The sequence below is a fragment of the Halichoerus grypus genome, chromosome 12, assembly GCF_964656455.1.
Source record: "Halichoerus grypus chromosome 12, mHalGry1.hap1.1, whole genome shotgun sequence".
In the NCBI taxonomy this organism is placed as follows: domain Eukaryota; kingdom Metazoa; phylum Chordata; class Mammalia; order Carnivora; family Phocidae; genus Halichoerus; species Halichoerus grypus.
The window spans coordinates 85,997,797-86,013,833 of NC_135723.1; the positions used below are offsets into that span (position 1 = coordinate 85,997,797).

The window sequence follows — 16,037 nt, forward strand, 5'->3', positions numbered from 1 at the left end:
TCTTTCTGTCCTTCTTGCTTGGGAATCACACAGTTTCCTGAAGCTGCCCCCCTCTGTGTACTAATATCCTTCTACTCTACAGACCCCTTTCTGTCTGCCTCTGTTTTTGCCTCTTAGCTCCATGGCCTCAAATGGCAACTTCGATACTTGAGTTTCAGGTTCAGGGCAGGCAATTCATTTAGCCTGATTTATCCTAGATGAAGAAACCCATTGGCTCAGCTTGTTGCTTGGACTGGTGTCCACCACTGGTTCTGGTCATTTCTGGTGGAGGTGGGGAACTGGCCGTAGAAAGGGCTTCCACCTCTGGGGTGTAGAAGGTTTTATGCCTTTGTATTTCTGCTTTGCTCGTTCCTTTTACTTGGAATGACCTTCACTTTGACTCCCTGGAGAATCCTCAGCCCACATGTATCTTTCTCTGAGAGGTCATCTCCAGCCATCTTCCTTGACTTGACCTGCTCTGCACAACCTGTCAGTCCCTCTTCTCCCTCACTGTCTTACCACTATTTGTTTGTGTCCTTGACTGTGTCCTACTAGCATAGGGGTGCCTTGAGGGCAAGGCTTTTTGTCTCTCTCCTTTTTTTATCTTGAAAGCTGGCATAGTGCTCAGTAAATGGTGAGTGAATGAATGCAGGAAAAACAATAGATCTCATCAAACAAAGGCTTTGCATTTTTTTGTTTTTACACCATTTTTTTAGATGCAGAAGAAATGATCCTCCTTTTTAGCGAGCACTTACGGTGACCAAATAAAGAAACTTGGGAATGAAGTGCCACTAGGGCCTTTCCCTTTGGGGGATTCAAGAAGACATGCCAAGACTGCACCATAGTGTACATCGTTGTGCTGTGGGTTCAGGAGATCTTGGCGTTTTTTTACAGTCTTGCGGCTACCAAAGTGTGGGTGTTGGGGAATCCGCATTTATGCTGTGTACACCCTTTCATTTTACTTTATGATATGTATATATAGATCAGTGATTATGTTAGGTATGGCAGTGTTCATTTATGATCATGTGCCTCACAGATTTACGTGAGTTAAGATCAGTTTGCTTTTAAATTTGCAACAATAACCAAACGTGGCAGAATCACCATATGACAGTAGGTGGGAGCAGGGGAGGAGGGTAGGAAGGTAGAGTGGCAACACTGAATCACCTGTACAGCTTTCCAAATATCCCATCTCCCACCTTCACCTGACACCAGGTAAATCCGATCCTTCCCTCTCCCTGAGGTGACATTGCCACTTTCATCTCTTTGCTCCTTGCTTCTGTCTCATTTCCCCAGGCTCTGGTGGAAGGTGGCATGTTAGAGGAAAGAATGAGGGGAGGGAGTGGGTTTTTTTTTTCCTTTGAAGTAAGTTCCCTGCCCAGCGTGGGGCTTGAACTCACAACCCCGAGATCAAGAGTCATGTGCCCTACGGATTGAACCAGCCAGGCACCCCTCCTATTTGTTTTTTCAATGCTTCCAAATACCTCATTATCCTGTGTTGGGGGAGCCTGTTACATTTTCAAATCTCTCATCATCCTCCTTAGCGACAAACCAATATCTTTGCTGGTGTGTGGTGGCTGTGGACTCCACATTGAGGTGTTTGGACATAAACACCTCTAATCCACTATTAAGTTCTTCAGTTTGTGTTCTCATAACATTAACCATAATTTACTCTTCACATACTGATGTCAGTTTAATATGCAGCTTCCCCAGGAAGGGCCTGGTAATTTAGCGTTAATTAATGATGACTTATTGCAAATTATGTTACTGACTTCCGGAAACTCCTGGGTGACATACACATCTTTCAGATGAAACCATAACATTATTACTTAGCATTCACATAGCACCTCACACGCTCAGAACACTTGGAAATTGAGTTAGCTGCATTGTCACTATTCCTCATGCCGAGCCCGTCATCCAGGCCAGTAGAGGTGTCCCTCATTATAGGTGGATTTGACACACTGAGTCTTAAACTTGCACATTGCTGATGTGGAGGAATTGCCTGTTATTTATCTCAGAGTCTAGAATGTAAGCTCTTTGGGGGCTGGGGTGCATCAGGGGATCCTTGGAGATAGCTATCTGGGAAGTACCATGCTGCAGGTTAGCTCCTCGGATATTTCAAATACTCAGAAAGAACAAACCGGGGAGCTGAAGTCTAGGAGGCGATGTGCCACCAGACCTTGGATACGGGACGAGGTGACAGAAGTTAGCAGCCAGTGGTAAGGGGGACTCTGAAAATTAGAGAAGGTCACAGAGGAAAGATGAGCCACTAATTGGGACCATATTATCAACAGAAATGACCTGGGGCAAGTTTTTGTTGTCAGAATTTTCAGTCTTTTTGATGGGGTGTTCTCAGTGGGAAACATCTTAGTTTCCGTAAGACCAAAATCACTTGGAATCATTAGGGATTTGCTTTATACAGTGGATGTTAAAGATCAGTGTTGTGGGACCACAGTTGTACTCTAGAGTATGGGAGGGAGATCCTCTTGTTGTTTGCTCCATTTTCAGTATTGAGGAGGTTTAAGAATGAGGAGATGGCCAACAGGCTAAGCCTCATAGAATAAGGGAGGATAAATTGGAGAGACATCTTTGATCATGAGATTTAGGATCCTTTTTCATCTCTTCTCTACCCTTTGTTGCCTGTCTACTGATGTTGCCCTTTTGTGCTGGACACATTATGTAGTCTGAAATATTAAACACATCCATTTGAAACAATATTTTGATTTCTAATAACTGATAAGGAGAGGGGAAATGAGATTCCCCTCTGGCCAGAAAAAGGGCAATCTTCACTTTCCAGGGGAGAAAGATAAGCCCAGTCGATTTGCGGAGATGGTGTCAAAATTAAATTATTTTCCCAGAAACTTATATATATATATAAATCCAACTTGTCTTTCTTGAAAGAAACACTATTACCATCTTTCCTTTGTCCCTGTTCCGTGGCAAACTCCCTTAATTAATCCCTGCTCTTGATTTTATTTGTTCATTTCTATCTCATCCTTGTTTTGCTTGCCAACCCCATTTTAAAACACAGAAATTGGCTCCCACAACAGACAACTAAGAATTCATTTCAAGCTTAAATATGAGTAGAACTCATATCAGAAACTTTTATTTATTATTCCTCAATTCTTGTATCAAAACCTTTGATGAAGCCCAAATAAACCAGTGACACATTCAGATCAGATTAGCAATTTGTACCTTCATGGAGGGCTTAGCAGAGCGGCTTTGTTCTGATATCTTTTTTAAAAAAAATCCATTTGTATCTGTCCAGAAATGTACCCTTATTTGCGTCTAGGGCTGTGTCCTTGGGCTGGTAATGTTGATAAATCAACTCAAGTCTCAAGCACGCTGAAGGTGCTCAAAATATTAGGTTCACCTAGGAGGAGAGGATGTGCCCTCTGTCTCTCCAGCCCACCACCTTGCAGAAGTTTCTAGGTAGAAGAAGGGAAGACCAACCAGGGACAGGAGGCAGTGTCCTGGTAAAGGGTAAAGGGTCAGCAGAGACAATTCTAGAGTCCGACTATTTGAAATTCAAATTCTGACTCTTCACTTTATAGACGTGTTAGCTTGGGCAAGTCATTTAACCTCACTGAGGCTCAATTTCATCATTGGGAAAATGGGCATAATCATATCAGATCTATAGCATTGTTGTAAAAATTAAATTAAATGAGATGATGTACTTGCCACATGGTGAGCACCCAGTCAAGGGTCACTTTTCTTATCTTGATATGCAGAGATAATATATGGCAACAAGTAGAAGGCAGGACAGCAGATACTTGTGAACCACAGGCATGGAGACTCACCTGCTGCCATCTTGTTTGATATCCATTGAAACATATAAATTAAATCTCCATACCATCCCCATCCACGAGGTTCATGGACAGAGTAATGAGGCTCTTGTCCAGGCAGACCTGTGAGTAGGGCACGTGGGCAGCAAAAGAAGCTATGTAGCTTCCCAGGTCACCAGCTGGCAAGTGCTGGAATTTGTATCCAGGTTGTCTGACTCCCGAACATTGATTCTCAACCTTGCCTGCACATTAACATCAACTGGGGAGCTTCTACATGTCCAGATGCCCAGGCTGAGCCCTAGCTCAATCAAACTAGAGCCCCTGAAGGTGGGACCCAAGTAGCAGTAGATTTTAAAGTTCCCTAGATGATGACAGTGTGCATCAAGGCTGAGAAAAACTTTCCTAGACTAGAACAGTGGTCCTCAAAGTGTGGTCCCTGAACCAGCAGCATCAGCATCCTCTGGGAACTTGTGAGAAATGCAAATTCTCTTGCCCCATCCCAGACCTTCCCAATTAGCTCTGGAAGTGGAGCTAAACAATCCATATTTTAACAGGCTGTCTGGATGATTGTGGTTCACGTTCTTTGAGAACCCCAGAGCTGTGCATCTCAAACTGCAGTGTGTCTATGAATTACCTGTGGATTTTGCTAAAATGTCGGTAGAGATTCAGTACATCTGGAGTGGGGCCTGAGCTTTCACTGGTCGTAAAACGCTGCTTGGGCACTGATGGTGTTGGAGGAGTGAGGGTGCTCTGCTGCACTTGCCACGCTGCCTCTGGAGGCCCCAGGCTCCCTGTGTAACAGTCACCTGCGATGTTTATTAACATGCAAATGCCCGGGTTCCTCTCCAGACCTACTGAACCCTAATCTCTGAGGATGGGCTCAGGCAGTGCACATTTAAGCAAACACCAAAGATGATTTTTTTTTAATATCTTGGTAAGTTGGAGAACCTTTATTCCCAAGGGGCCTATCATGCTGTTGCCTGATTTTCTCCCAACAAGTCTCTTTCCATCCACAGGGCTGTCCAACCAGCCAGTCAGGCAGGATCTGGATAGCAGGTCTGAGGTGCTGTGGCATAAAAAAAAGACACCAGCAGGAGAAACCCTTGGGCTGCGGTCAGCACAGCTCCAGCTAAGAATCACATCTTGCTGTGTCCACAGGCTGCAGAGAGCAGGGCTCTTTTAATCCCCTGGCTCTTGACACTGTCCTGTTCACACACGTTGGGCCCTGGGGCTAGAAATAAAACTCTCCTTCCCACTTTGGATTTGTAGTAACTGCCTGGTCTGCCGAAATACCCCACTGACCCAGCAACCTTCGGCCAGCTCACTCCAGTAGGTTAGGAGCTGGCATGACCCTCCTTGGATGTATAGCCTGCTCTTGTCCACAGGTGGTAGCTTAATGAGCACAGAACAATGGAAACCCAACGAGCTAGTTTCAGTTCAGCTTGAGGAAGCATTTTGTTCACATGGATTGGGTGCAGACCTATAAGTGGGTTCTCCATTGACAGTCCTTAGTCTGGGGTGACTTAGGCTGGTTGCACCACAGGGCACACAAATGTCCTTGAACCCATGCTCCAGGAAGCATTTCAGTCCTATTCCTCCAGGGTGGGCAGAGCCAGCTTCAGCTGACAGAGTGTACACTGAGCATAACCATATGCTCAGCATCCCCATCCATCTCCCCTCAAGTATATCATCACTCTTACCACCTAACAAGGAGCTAAGGAACTTGGAGCTCTACCCTTAACTACTTATTCCTTTAGGTCTCATGGGCTTCCTGATCACAGAAGCCTCTCTGAAAAGCTAAAATATAAATACATCTGAGCTGTTTCCTCATCTCTGAAATGGGCAACCCTCATTAAGACTATAGGGTGAGGGTTTAGTAGTTAATATAAAGAGAAAAGCAGTTGGAAGAAAGCCTGGTGCAGAGGAAAGGCTATATAGGTGTTAGCTGCTATTATTGCTGTTATTACCAGGTAAGGTAAAAAACTGCTATCTTTTTTTGGGAGGAGTATTTCCTGCTTTTCTTCTAGATCATTGGTCAACAGCCCGCTAGGTAGATAGCCTGAGAACAATAGTGCCCAAGCCATTCTGATCATTAAGGAGCTAGGTGCAGGCAGAAAGGGCAATTAAATAACTTCAGTCCTGAGGAATGAGGGACTTGGATGCTCCTGTCATGTAGAAAAAAATACCTAACGTGGTAACATGGGCTTGTCTAGGAATTTTATTTGACAGATGAACAGAAATGACCAACTCGTTGACCTGAATTACATTGATCTCCTGCAGACTAGCGTCAGCTATCTTTGTAGGGTTGCAGGCAGCTTGGTATTGCTTGGGGTGGCCCTTGATAACCTAGTACAAGGTTGCCTCCTTCTCCTCATTCTGCTCCAAGGCCTCTGGATGGAATAATAGCCATTAAAAAGCTATTTTTGAGGGTTCGGTTGAGGTCTCCTTAATAAAGTACAATGAAACAGAAAGGACAAGTTGCAACCTCCAGGTGTGTTTGTCATGTAATGGGGCTTCCTACAGTGGCCCTACCTGGGACTCAGAGGACCCCCCCCCCCAGACAGGTTTCTGTTTGCTCCTTTCAAAGCCAGCCAGCCTGTCCAGGCACCCTGGCTTCAAAGCTGACGTCTCAGGTCCATTCTAACTAGCATCAAAGGCGATGCTGTTACTGTCCACTGAGCATCCAGGACATCTTGTGCAGGACAGGAGGACCAGGGGACCAGGCAGGTAACTTGGGCAGCAAGAGGCATTGATTAGGAGCCAGGATTTCACATACCAGCACCCATATTTCACCTCCCCTGCACTTATGATAAATACAGAATGCACCTGGGCATTTGCAGAGCTCATTTGTGTTTGCTTTCTTGTTGCTGTCGTCATTTTACTTGGCTCCTTCTACTCCACCCCCCTTCCCTCTGCTCTCCATCTATCACTGCTCTGGGATCCTGGAGAGGGGGGCGGGTGAGAGAGAGATGAAACAGCTCAGAAACAAGTGACAGTCTCCACTTACCCTTCCTGACAGCTTGTGCAGAAAGACTTCTTATCTTACATAACGCTAGGAGGTAGGAGAGATATTCTCCTCTTCCACATGCCTTTCTAATTATATGTATGGGGATACTGAGGATCATAGAGGTTAAGCGATTTACCTAAGGTCACTGGTTGGGGCCTGATGGATACAATTCATTAATAATATGGTTACCATATGTATTTCTTGCACATCAACCTTGTCTACCCAAGCTTGGTGTAAGTACCTTAGGGATGGACCTAGGGACTTCAAAGACATTTGCCAGTTGATTGAAATATTCCAGCTTTGCTATTTTTTTTATGTTTTCCTAATTTCCTGTTTTAGCTGTTGAGTAACAGAGAAGATAACATGCGTTGAGAAATGAAGACAGTGGGTTTTACTGGAAATTGAAAAGCTTGAGGTCTTGCTTTACTTATTCCCATGTAAGAAAGTCTAGGAGATTCCAGAACAGGTTGAACTCTATCCCTCCATCATTCTGTGGGGCCACCTCCTTGCCTGTCTCCAGGTCACCTTATGTTTCCTCTCAGGGTACAGGAGATCAGAGAAGCAGATGGCGGAGAGGTAAGAATGGAGGGAGTGGAGAATAAAGAGCCTAAGAGAAGGGGAGGGCAGTGAGTCATAGTGTTCATTTAGAGAAAATGAAGATGCTTAAATAGAGACTATTAATGAATAGAGACCTCCTACCTTTAAAAGATGAGGGAGGATGGAGGAGTGGTGACCCAGGCAGAACCCCCAAAGCATGACTGTGTGACTTTCTTGTGTCAGCAACAGTAGGTCAGGGTTTCCATCAGAATCTTCTACCTTAGAAGAATCCCTTTCTCCACTTTTCAGAGCCATGTATACACTCTTGCCCATTCTAGCAGGATCTGTTGGCCTGTGTTCACCATTTCCCTTTTACTTTCCAAGCTCCCCTCTACTTTCTTCAAGAGGGGCTCTGTCCCAGAGCTGTATCTTCAGATTTATCTTCATCCTGGAGCTAAAAAGATTTGCTCCTCGAGGAGGGATGTCCTCCCTCACCGTGTCTGTGGTTCTGCTCAGATACTTCAGGCTATGAGGCCTGGAGACAGCAAGCCACATGCATGCCAGGGACAGGGAGACTGAATTATGTTATGTTGCCCATGGCAACTAATTCTGAGGCTGGTTCTCCTCTGGCTTGGTCACTCCTGTGTTTAGAACTAGTGCACTTTCTTTGGGGTTTTGAGACTGTGGGTTTTCCTCCCTGCATAAGAGGTGGTATTTTTCTTTTCTGGCAATAGTCACACACACAGATGTGCACATGTTCATGTGAGCTCATGCACACACACATGTGTACACATACATGTGAGTCATTACTTCCCGAGCTTTGGGTTGACATGAATATGTATCCTCAGCTGTTGAAGCTGGAGGAGTTTCCAGAACACGTCCTGAGCCTGAGGAATTCTTTCTGGATCTTCAGTTATGAAGAAGCTGAGGTACAGCTGTGAAAATAATACTTACTTGGAATCTGAGACCTGGGCCCCCCTGGTTTTGTTTCCAAGTAGCTGTGGGCAAGTCACATAATGTTGATGAGCCCCCTTTCCTTATCTGTTAATTGGGCTAAATACTTATCTTGCGGGGCACCTGGGTTGGTTAAGCGTCTGCCTTCAGCTCAGGTCATAGTCCTGGTGTCCTGGGATCGAGCCCCGCATCAGGTTCCCTGTTCAGCAAGGAGCCTGCTTCTCCCTCTCCCTGCCCCCCATTTGTGCTCTCTCTTGCTATCTCTCAAATAAATAAATAAAATTTTTAAAAATAAATAAGTACTAACCTTGCAAGGTTACTGTGAAGATTACATCATTAAATAAAATGATGGTTGTGGAAATGTGTACAATGACTGATAATGTTTTGCTGAGGATGGGGTAGCATCTGTGCATGGTGCTAGGCATTACTGGGGAATCTACAAAAGAAATGAAAGACCTAGATCTCTTATTGTTAAACTGTGCTATAATACAATTAGCATACATTTTATTGTCTTAACCCTTTTTAAGTGTTTAATTCAGTGGTGTTAAGTACTTCACACTGTTGTACAACCAATCTCCAGAACTTTTTTATCTTGTGAAACTAAACTCTGTACCTGTTAAACAAACAAAAAAACCCCTCCCCACTTCCCCTCTGCAGCCCATGGCAACCATCCTGCCACTTTCTGCTATGAATCTAACTACTCTAGATATCTCATATAAGTAGAATCATACAGTATTTGTCTTTTTGGTGTCTGACTTAGTTTTACTAGCATTGTGTCCTCAAGTTTCAACCATGCTATATATAGCAAGTGTCAGAATTCCCTTCTTCTTTAAGGCTGAATAATTGTCAGAGGGCATGGACCTTTTTTAAATGTCTGGATAACATAAAAAATAGCACATATGCAGAGCCATAAAAAATTATAAAGAGCTTGTCACACAAAGTCTCCATGCACAATAGGGTAGTAGAGGGGATGGTCCTGTGTGGTTTCATGGTTTCCAGGCAGCTGCTGCCCTCCCTGGACCTGGCTCTGCATCTTAGGACCCAGAATTCCCAAACAGCAGCATCTGGATCAGGCTTAATAGTTACATTCATCAGAACCCTATGGTTCAAGATAGCAATTCCTAAACAAATGGTACCAAAGAGTGGTGAACAATTTAAATTGGCTCCTGGGTCTCCAGGAAGGAGGCACATCAGGAGTTGGGGACAGAGAGAAGGAAGCAGCAGTTGCTCTGGCTGAGGAGAGATTGAGGAGCAGAGGGTGTTGGTAAAAAGTTTCCTTCACTGTCTGGCATTTAAGAACAATGGCTGATTTCCATTTTGTAGATGAAGGTAATGCTTGTAAAACATTTAACTCAGAGCCTGTGGGTTTAGCCAACCAGCTGCGTGGGTGAGGTTGGTCCGCCCAACATCATTCAGTCCTGGGTGATTTATGAATGCATCCAGAGAGTGCATTCATAAATCACCATCAGTTCAGTGACCTGGCTTGCAGGGAACAAGGCAGTATGCGATCCCAGACTCTGACCCAGCCGACAAGTGCCCCTCCTCCTTTGGGGAGAGGAAGAAGGCCTCCTTCATTCTGGGCCAGTGCAGAAATCTGAAGAGAGGAACACAAAGCTCCTCATTGCCTACCATGTTTCCCTCCAGCAATGGTAGGTCTCATTCTCTGAGTCATGCTGCTGGTGAAGGGAATTTGCTCCTGTGGTCTTGCTCATTCTTCCTTAACAGTACATCTTGAGGCAGGTGTTCACAATCCATCCATGGCTGGGGTAGGTCTAAGTTTTTTTTTTTTTTTTTTATAAGTTTTAGTCATAATCAGGTGAGCCATTGCAAGGTCCCAGTTGACCATATCTATTTGATATTTATCATGCAGTATATTTAATAAATTGTTGTTCATTAGTAGATCTAAAAGGAGCATTGCTTTGGCCCCTCCCTTCTCTGGGTCTCCAGGAGCAGTGAAATAATAAAATAAGCTAAGTGATAGGATGGGAGGTAGAAGGAGAAATTGGGAGGAGAACTAGTCTAATGGGACCTGAGATCAGATGACCATTGATTTGTGTTTGGTGGACATCTCTTTCTGGTCTGGTGAGTATGGAAAGGTTGCAGAAGGGATATCATACTTCTTGGACATTAAGCTAAGTTTTATTGCATTCAAATTGTAAATTTAAACATTCAGAGAGTGAATGCTTAAGAAACATCTTCTTTAAGAAAAAATGTGTGACCAGAGTGGTCTGTCTGAAGTCTGAGCCAGGTAGTAGAAGTTAGAAAACCAACCCTTGCAGTGAAGGCTACTGGTTGAACTAGGTTGAGTGATGAACTTGCAACTGGGTTGCTAATAGTAACCTGTCTGATGGACAAAGAAAGGAACCCAGGTATGCCTATGAGCCAGCACACTCCTGCCTAGCTTTGTTTGAGTTTTGGTACAGGAACATTTTCTATAGAAGTGATGAAGTTTTGTCCCAAGCAGGAATGGAGAAAAGTCCCTAACTAAGATAATTGAAACAAGCTAGTAATTCTTGGCTTTGTCTCTTTCCCTCCTTTCCTCCGCCACGCCCTGGTGATCTGAAGGCTCAGTGTAGCTAGTGCTGACAGCAGCCTCAGGTAGGAGCTCTGGCCATGGTGCTGAAGACAGAAGGCTGCCATAAATTGAGGGTAATGCACGTAGAAAAGAGACCAGGAGGTACTGAATAAGCAATGATCGTTTCTCTTGAGGTTGCCGATAATATCTATGACTTGAACCTTAGTGTCATCTTTCTTTAAACTTTGGTCTTAATTTATTATATAACTGCTCGTTAATTATAAAGCAAGGAATGTAATATTTTAATAAAAAATTAAATAGATGAAAGTTGACCTGACTATAAACCTGACTTCATCTTTCTTATTAATGACTGTGGGATAATAAGAAATACTATTTGGTCTTGGCCCTGGGTTCCTGGCAGAGACCTCCTAAAATCCTTGAAATTTCTTGAGTGACAGGGGCATCTTTTGTTATTCATAGTGAGCCTTCTGTAATCAAACCTGACTTTATGCTCTTGGTGGGCCTCTGCATAGCTTTAGGGTGGGGGTTTATCACCTGAGAACCAGTCATGGTATTGGGGGGTGGGGCCCCTAACCTCCTGGGAGGATAGAGGAGCTAGAGATTTTCAATTACCACTAGCCAGTGATTTAAAAAAAAAATTTTTTATTAACATATAATGTATTTGTTTTAGGGGTACAGGTCTGTGATTCATCAGTCTTACACAATTCACAGTGCTCACCATAGTATATACCCTCCCCAACGTCCATCACTCAGCCACCCCATCCCTCCCACACCCTACCACTCCAGCAACCCTCAGTTTGTTTCCTGAGATTAAGAGTCTCTTATGGTTTGTCTCCCTCTCTGGTTTCGTCTTGTTTCATTTTTCCCTCCCTTCCCCTATGATCCTCTGTCTTGTTTCTCAAATTCTTCATATCAGTGAGATCATACAATACTTATCTTTCTCTGATTGACTTATTTCGCTTAGCTTAATACCCCCTAGTTCCATCCACATCATTGCAAATGGCAAGATTTTGGTTTTTTTTTGATGCATTAGCCAGTGATTTACTCAATCATGCCTACATAATGGAACCACCATAAAACCCCTAAATAACTGGGTTTGGAGAGCTTCTGGGTTGGTGAACACATTGAGTTGCTGGGATGGTATTGTTCCCTGGGGAGGATATGGAAGCTCCCTGCTCTCTGCTCCTTGCACCATACTGTGCCCTGTGCATGGCTTCTATTTGTTTTTTCCTGAGTTGTATCCTTTAGAATAAACCAGTAATAGTAAGTAAAGTGCTTTTCTGAATTCTGTGAGTTGTTCTAGTGAATTATGGAACCTGAGGGGTGTTTGTGGGACTCTTGAATTTGTAGCCAAGTCAAAAATGTGGGTATCCCAGGGGTCTGATACTTACAACTGGTGTCTGAAGTGGGGGCTTCTTGTGGCACTGATCCCTTACAAGAATTCTGGGGAGATGGTGCCAGAACTGAATTGAATTGTAGGTTACCCAGTTGGTGTTAGAGAATCAGAACTGGCTGGTATGGGGGGAGAAACGAAACCCCTGAATGGCTTAATCCTTGAACTCCCAATGATAAAAAACCCAAAAAACCAAAACCAAAACAAAACACCCCCTATGGAAGTTGCTAGAATTGCAAGCTTCATGCCAAAGGTAAAAACAAGCAATCCCCAGAAGACTTGCTTGGTAAAACCATGCCTTGTGACAGTAAATATTACAGGTGACTTGGGAAGATTGGCTCAGTGTGGAGTGAGAGTAGCATCAGAGCAGAGCTAGAGAGAAAATGAAGTCATAAAAGGGAGAAGATTTTTTAGTGTATACAACCCATCAAAGATAAATATCCAGAACGTGTAAAGAATTCCATAAATCAATAGCAGAAAAGATAAACAGGCCACTAAAAATAGTTAAAGGATAAAGACGAAGCAATTCACAGATGAGGAATCTCAGATAGCCAAGAAATATATGAAAAATGTTCCCTCTTAAACTGGGATTTTGGGAAACACACCAGATCCCACAGTGATGAGATATTATTTCCTAGCTACCAGTTTAGCAAAAATTTAAAGTTTGAGAATGCTAAGTAGCAGCAAGAATGTAGGATAATGGAAACTGTCTTATAACGCTCATGGGTATAGCCAGTTCATCAGTATCTAGTAACATTTAAGATGTGCTGACTTGACGATACAGCCGTTCCACCCCTAGATGTATATACTCTAGAGACAGCTGTGTACAGAAAAGGAGCTGTTACAGAGATGCTTGTTACAGCCCTGTTCATGATGGTCTCCTAAGTAAGCAGGTTGCAGGGTATTATAAATAGCATGAAACCATTTCTGTAAATTTTAAAAGCATAAAACAATACTATATACTTTTATGGAAACAGATGTAGTAAGACTCAAATACATACATGAGAAGGATAGGATCTCCACCGACTTTAGGAGAATTGTCTCCTAGGAAATGGGACAGGGCAGGGGCAAGGACTTTAACTGTACCTGTCATGCTTTATTTCTCTTAAAAAATCTTCAGCAATCTGCATCGCAAAGTTTAGCAATTTTGTTAACCCTCTGTGGCAGATACATGGGTATTTGTTTTATTATTCTCTGTGCTTTTTGTATGTTTGAAATATTTCATAAATGCATTATTTTATTTTATTTTTTAAAGATTTTATTTATTTATTTGACAGAGAGAGACACAGCAAGAGGGAACACAAGCAGGGGGAGTGGGAGAGGGAGAAGCAGGCTTCCCGCGGAGCAGAGAGCCCGATGCGGGACTCGATCCCAGGACTCTGGGATCATGACCTGAGCTGAAGGCAGATGCTTAACAACTGAGCCACCCAGGCGCCCCTTAAATGCATTATTTTAAATAAAGAAGATAATAAAAATTTTCCTAATCTGGGCAAAACTGGATTATGTAATTACTCTATGTATTGGCACTTGCTTACATGTGTATTGTTTCTTTCCCAAATCTGTGATTGAAGAAGCTTGTGTTGGACTAGAGAGAGAGAGAGATGAGAGAGAAATGAGAAGAGAGAGAAATGAAATGAGAGAAATGAGAGAGAAAGTGTGAAATGAGAGAGAAAATGTGATCTTAAAGCCATGGTCACTGACCATGAAGGGGAAGTGAAGTCACCCAGTGCAGGTGTCCTGGGAGATGGTCACTAAGTCACTGCTAGTATGTCTCTGGCAGCAGAAATTCACTACGTCCTGCGCCCCTGACTCTTCCATTGCTGGAGACATCTTCAGGGTCAGGTAGAGCGCTTTCGCCTATGTAGGCTGGATAGCTGTGGCTTTTTACTTTGTCGCTTCATTTGCAAGAGCAATAATAGCATGGATGTCTCTTTGTCCAGACGCTAGATGAGAAGTTTTCCACATCTCTTATTGTTTTGTTTATCCTTCTTTAGATGCTCTGAGATAAGCGGTGGCATCCAAAGATGAAGCAAGTGATGAGGATGTGATCAGATTACATCAGGGCACAGGGGCTCGCACTTCACATGAACTGGGTATTGTACTTTAATAAGTTCGCATTAGCTCTTTAAATGGCCACATCATATTATTGCCTCATATTAGGTTTGTGATCAGTGACCACCAAACTGCCTCTCTTGTGCCACAAAATCCTTTTCACATAAATTGCTGCCAAATCACTACTCCCTCTGCAACCATTCTGCATTTGTGCAAGTGAATTTCAGAGATTGCTGCTGGGCCATGCATTTATACTTGTTAAATTTTATCTTCCTGGCTTCAGCCAAGCATTCTAGACTTGAGATCATTCTGAATTTTGATTATGTCATCTATGGCATGTGCTGTCCCCACCACTTTGGTGTTACCTGAATAATTGATTGACATATTTTCAGAAGGACAGGGCCAAGGACAAAATCTTGTAGCAATGCAGTGAGAACTTTTCTCTGTATTGACACAGAACCATTAATCAGCAATCTTTGGTTAAAGCATTTCAATTGGCCATAAATCCGCCTCAAATTATTATCATCTGATGCTGTGGGAGTGCAAGAGATGGAGTGGTTAGAAAGATTCAGTGTTGTAGAAATGTCAATTATCTCCAGATCAGTCCATAAATTGGATGCAATTCAAGGCAAAATCCCAACAACTTTTTTTCATACAACCTGCTAAGCTGACTCTAAAATTTATTTCGGAGAACAAAGGAAGGACCAGGAATATCCAAGAGAATTTTGAAGAAAAAGAACAAGAATGATGGGAATTGAGCTCTCAAAAATCAAGGCTATTTATAAAGCTATAATGATTAGGGTGGTTTGGTATTGGCAAAGGAATAGAAAAGAGATCCCAGAAGTAAAATTGTGACTATATGGGAATTTGATATGTAACATGGTGTTTACAAGTCTGTTAGGAATGCATGGGCTATTTAAAAAATGGCAGTGGGATATCTGGTCATCTGTAATAGAAAAAAAATTCTGTATTTCAAACCGATACTAAATAGATTCCAGGATGTTTGAAGACCTAAACGTGTAAAGGAAAACTTCAAAATTTGGGGGGAAACTCTAAGGAAGTAGCTTCATGACCTTGGAAGTAGGAAGGGTTTCTTTCTTTCTTTCTTTCTTTCTTTCTTTCCTTCCTTCCTTCTTTCCTTCCTTCCTTCCTTCCTTCCTTCCTTCCTTCCTTCCTTCCTTCCTTCCTTCCTTCCTTCCTTCCTTCCTTCCTTCCTTCTTCTTTCTTATTGAAAGAGAGAGAGAGAGAGGGTACACACCTGCGCGAGGGAGGGACAGAGGGAGAGGGAGAGAGAGGATCTTAAGCAGACTCCACGCCCAGCATCGCCCAGCTCAGAGCCTGACATGGGGCTCGATCTCACAACCCTGAGATCATGACCTGAGCCAAAATCAAGAGTCAGATGCTTAACCGACTGAGCCACTCAGGCGCCCCAGTAGGAAATGTTTCTTTCTTTTTTTTTTTTTTTTAAAGATTTTATTTATTTATTCATGAGAGACAGAGAGAGAGAGAGAGAGACAGAGGCAGAGGGAGAAGCAGGCTCCCCGCGGAGCAGGGAGCCCGATGTGGGACTCGATCCCAGCACCCTGGGATCACGACCTGAGCCGAAGGCAGACGCTTAACCGACTGAGCCACCCAGGCGTCCCAGGAAATGTTTCTTAAACAAGATGCCAAAAGCAGTAAGGAAAAGAAGTTTGATAGATTTGACTATATTAAAATTTAAAATATTCATGTATCAAAATACATGCTTAAAGTCAAGTTATAGATTTGGAAAAGATGTTTGTAAAGCTTATAAAAGGT

General features: G+C 43.2%; 1 long non-coding RNA gene across 1 annotated transcript in view; it reads left to right on the plus strand.

Annotated features, from left to right (window-relative positions):
• LOC118526695 (uncharacterized) overlaps nucleotides 1-14,206 on the plus strand; it is a 125,272-nt gene extending 111,066 nt beyond the window's left edge. The window contains exon 3 of the long non-coding RNA XR_013442880.1: nucleotides 14,183-14,206. This is a non-coding gene — a long non-coding RNA (uncharacterized LOC118526695). The remainder of the gene's footprint in view (nucleotides 1-14,182) is intronic.
• Nucleotides 14,207-16,037: the final 1,831 nt, after the last annotated feature.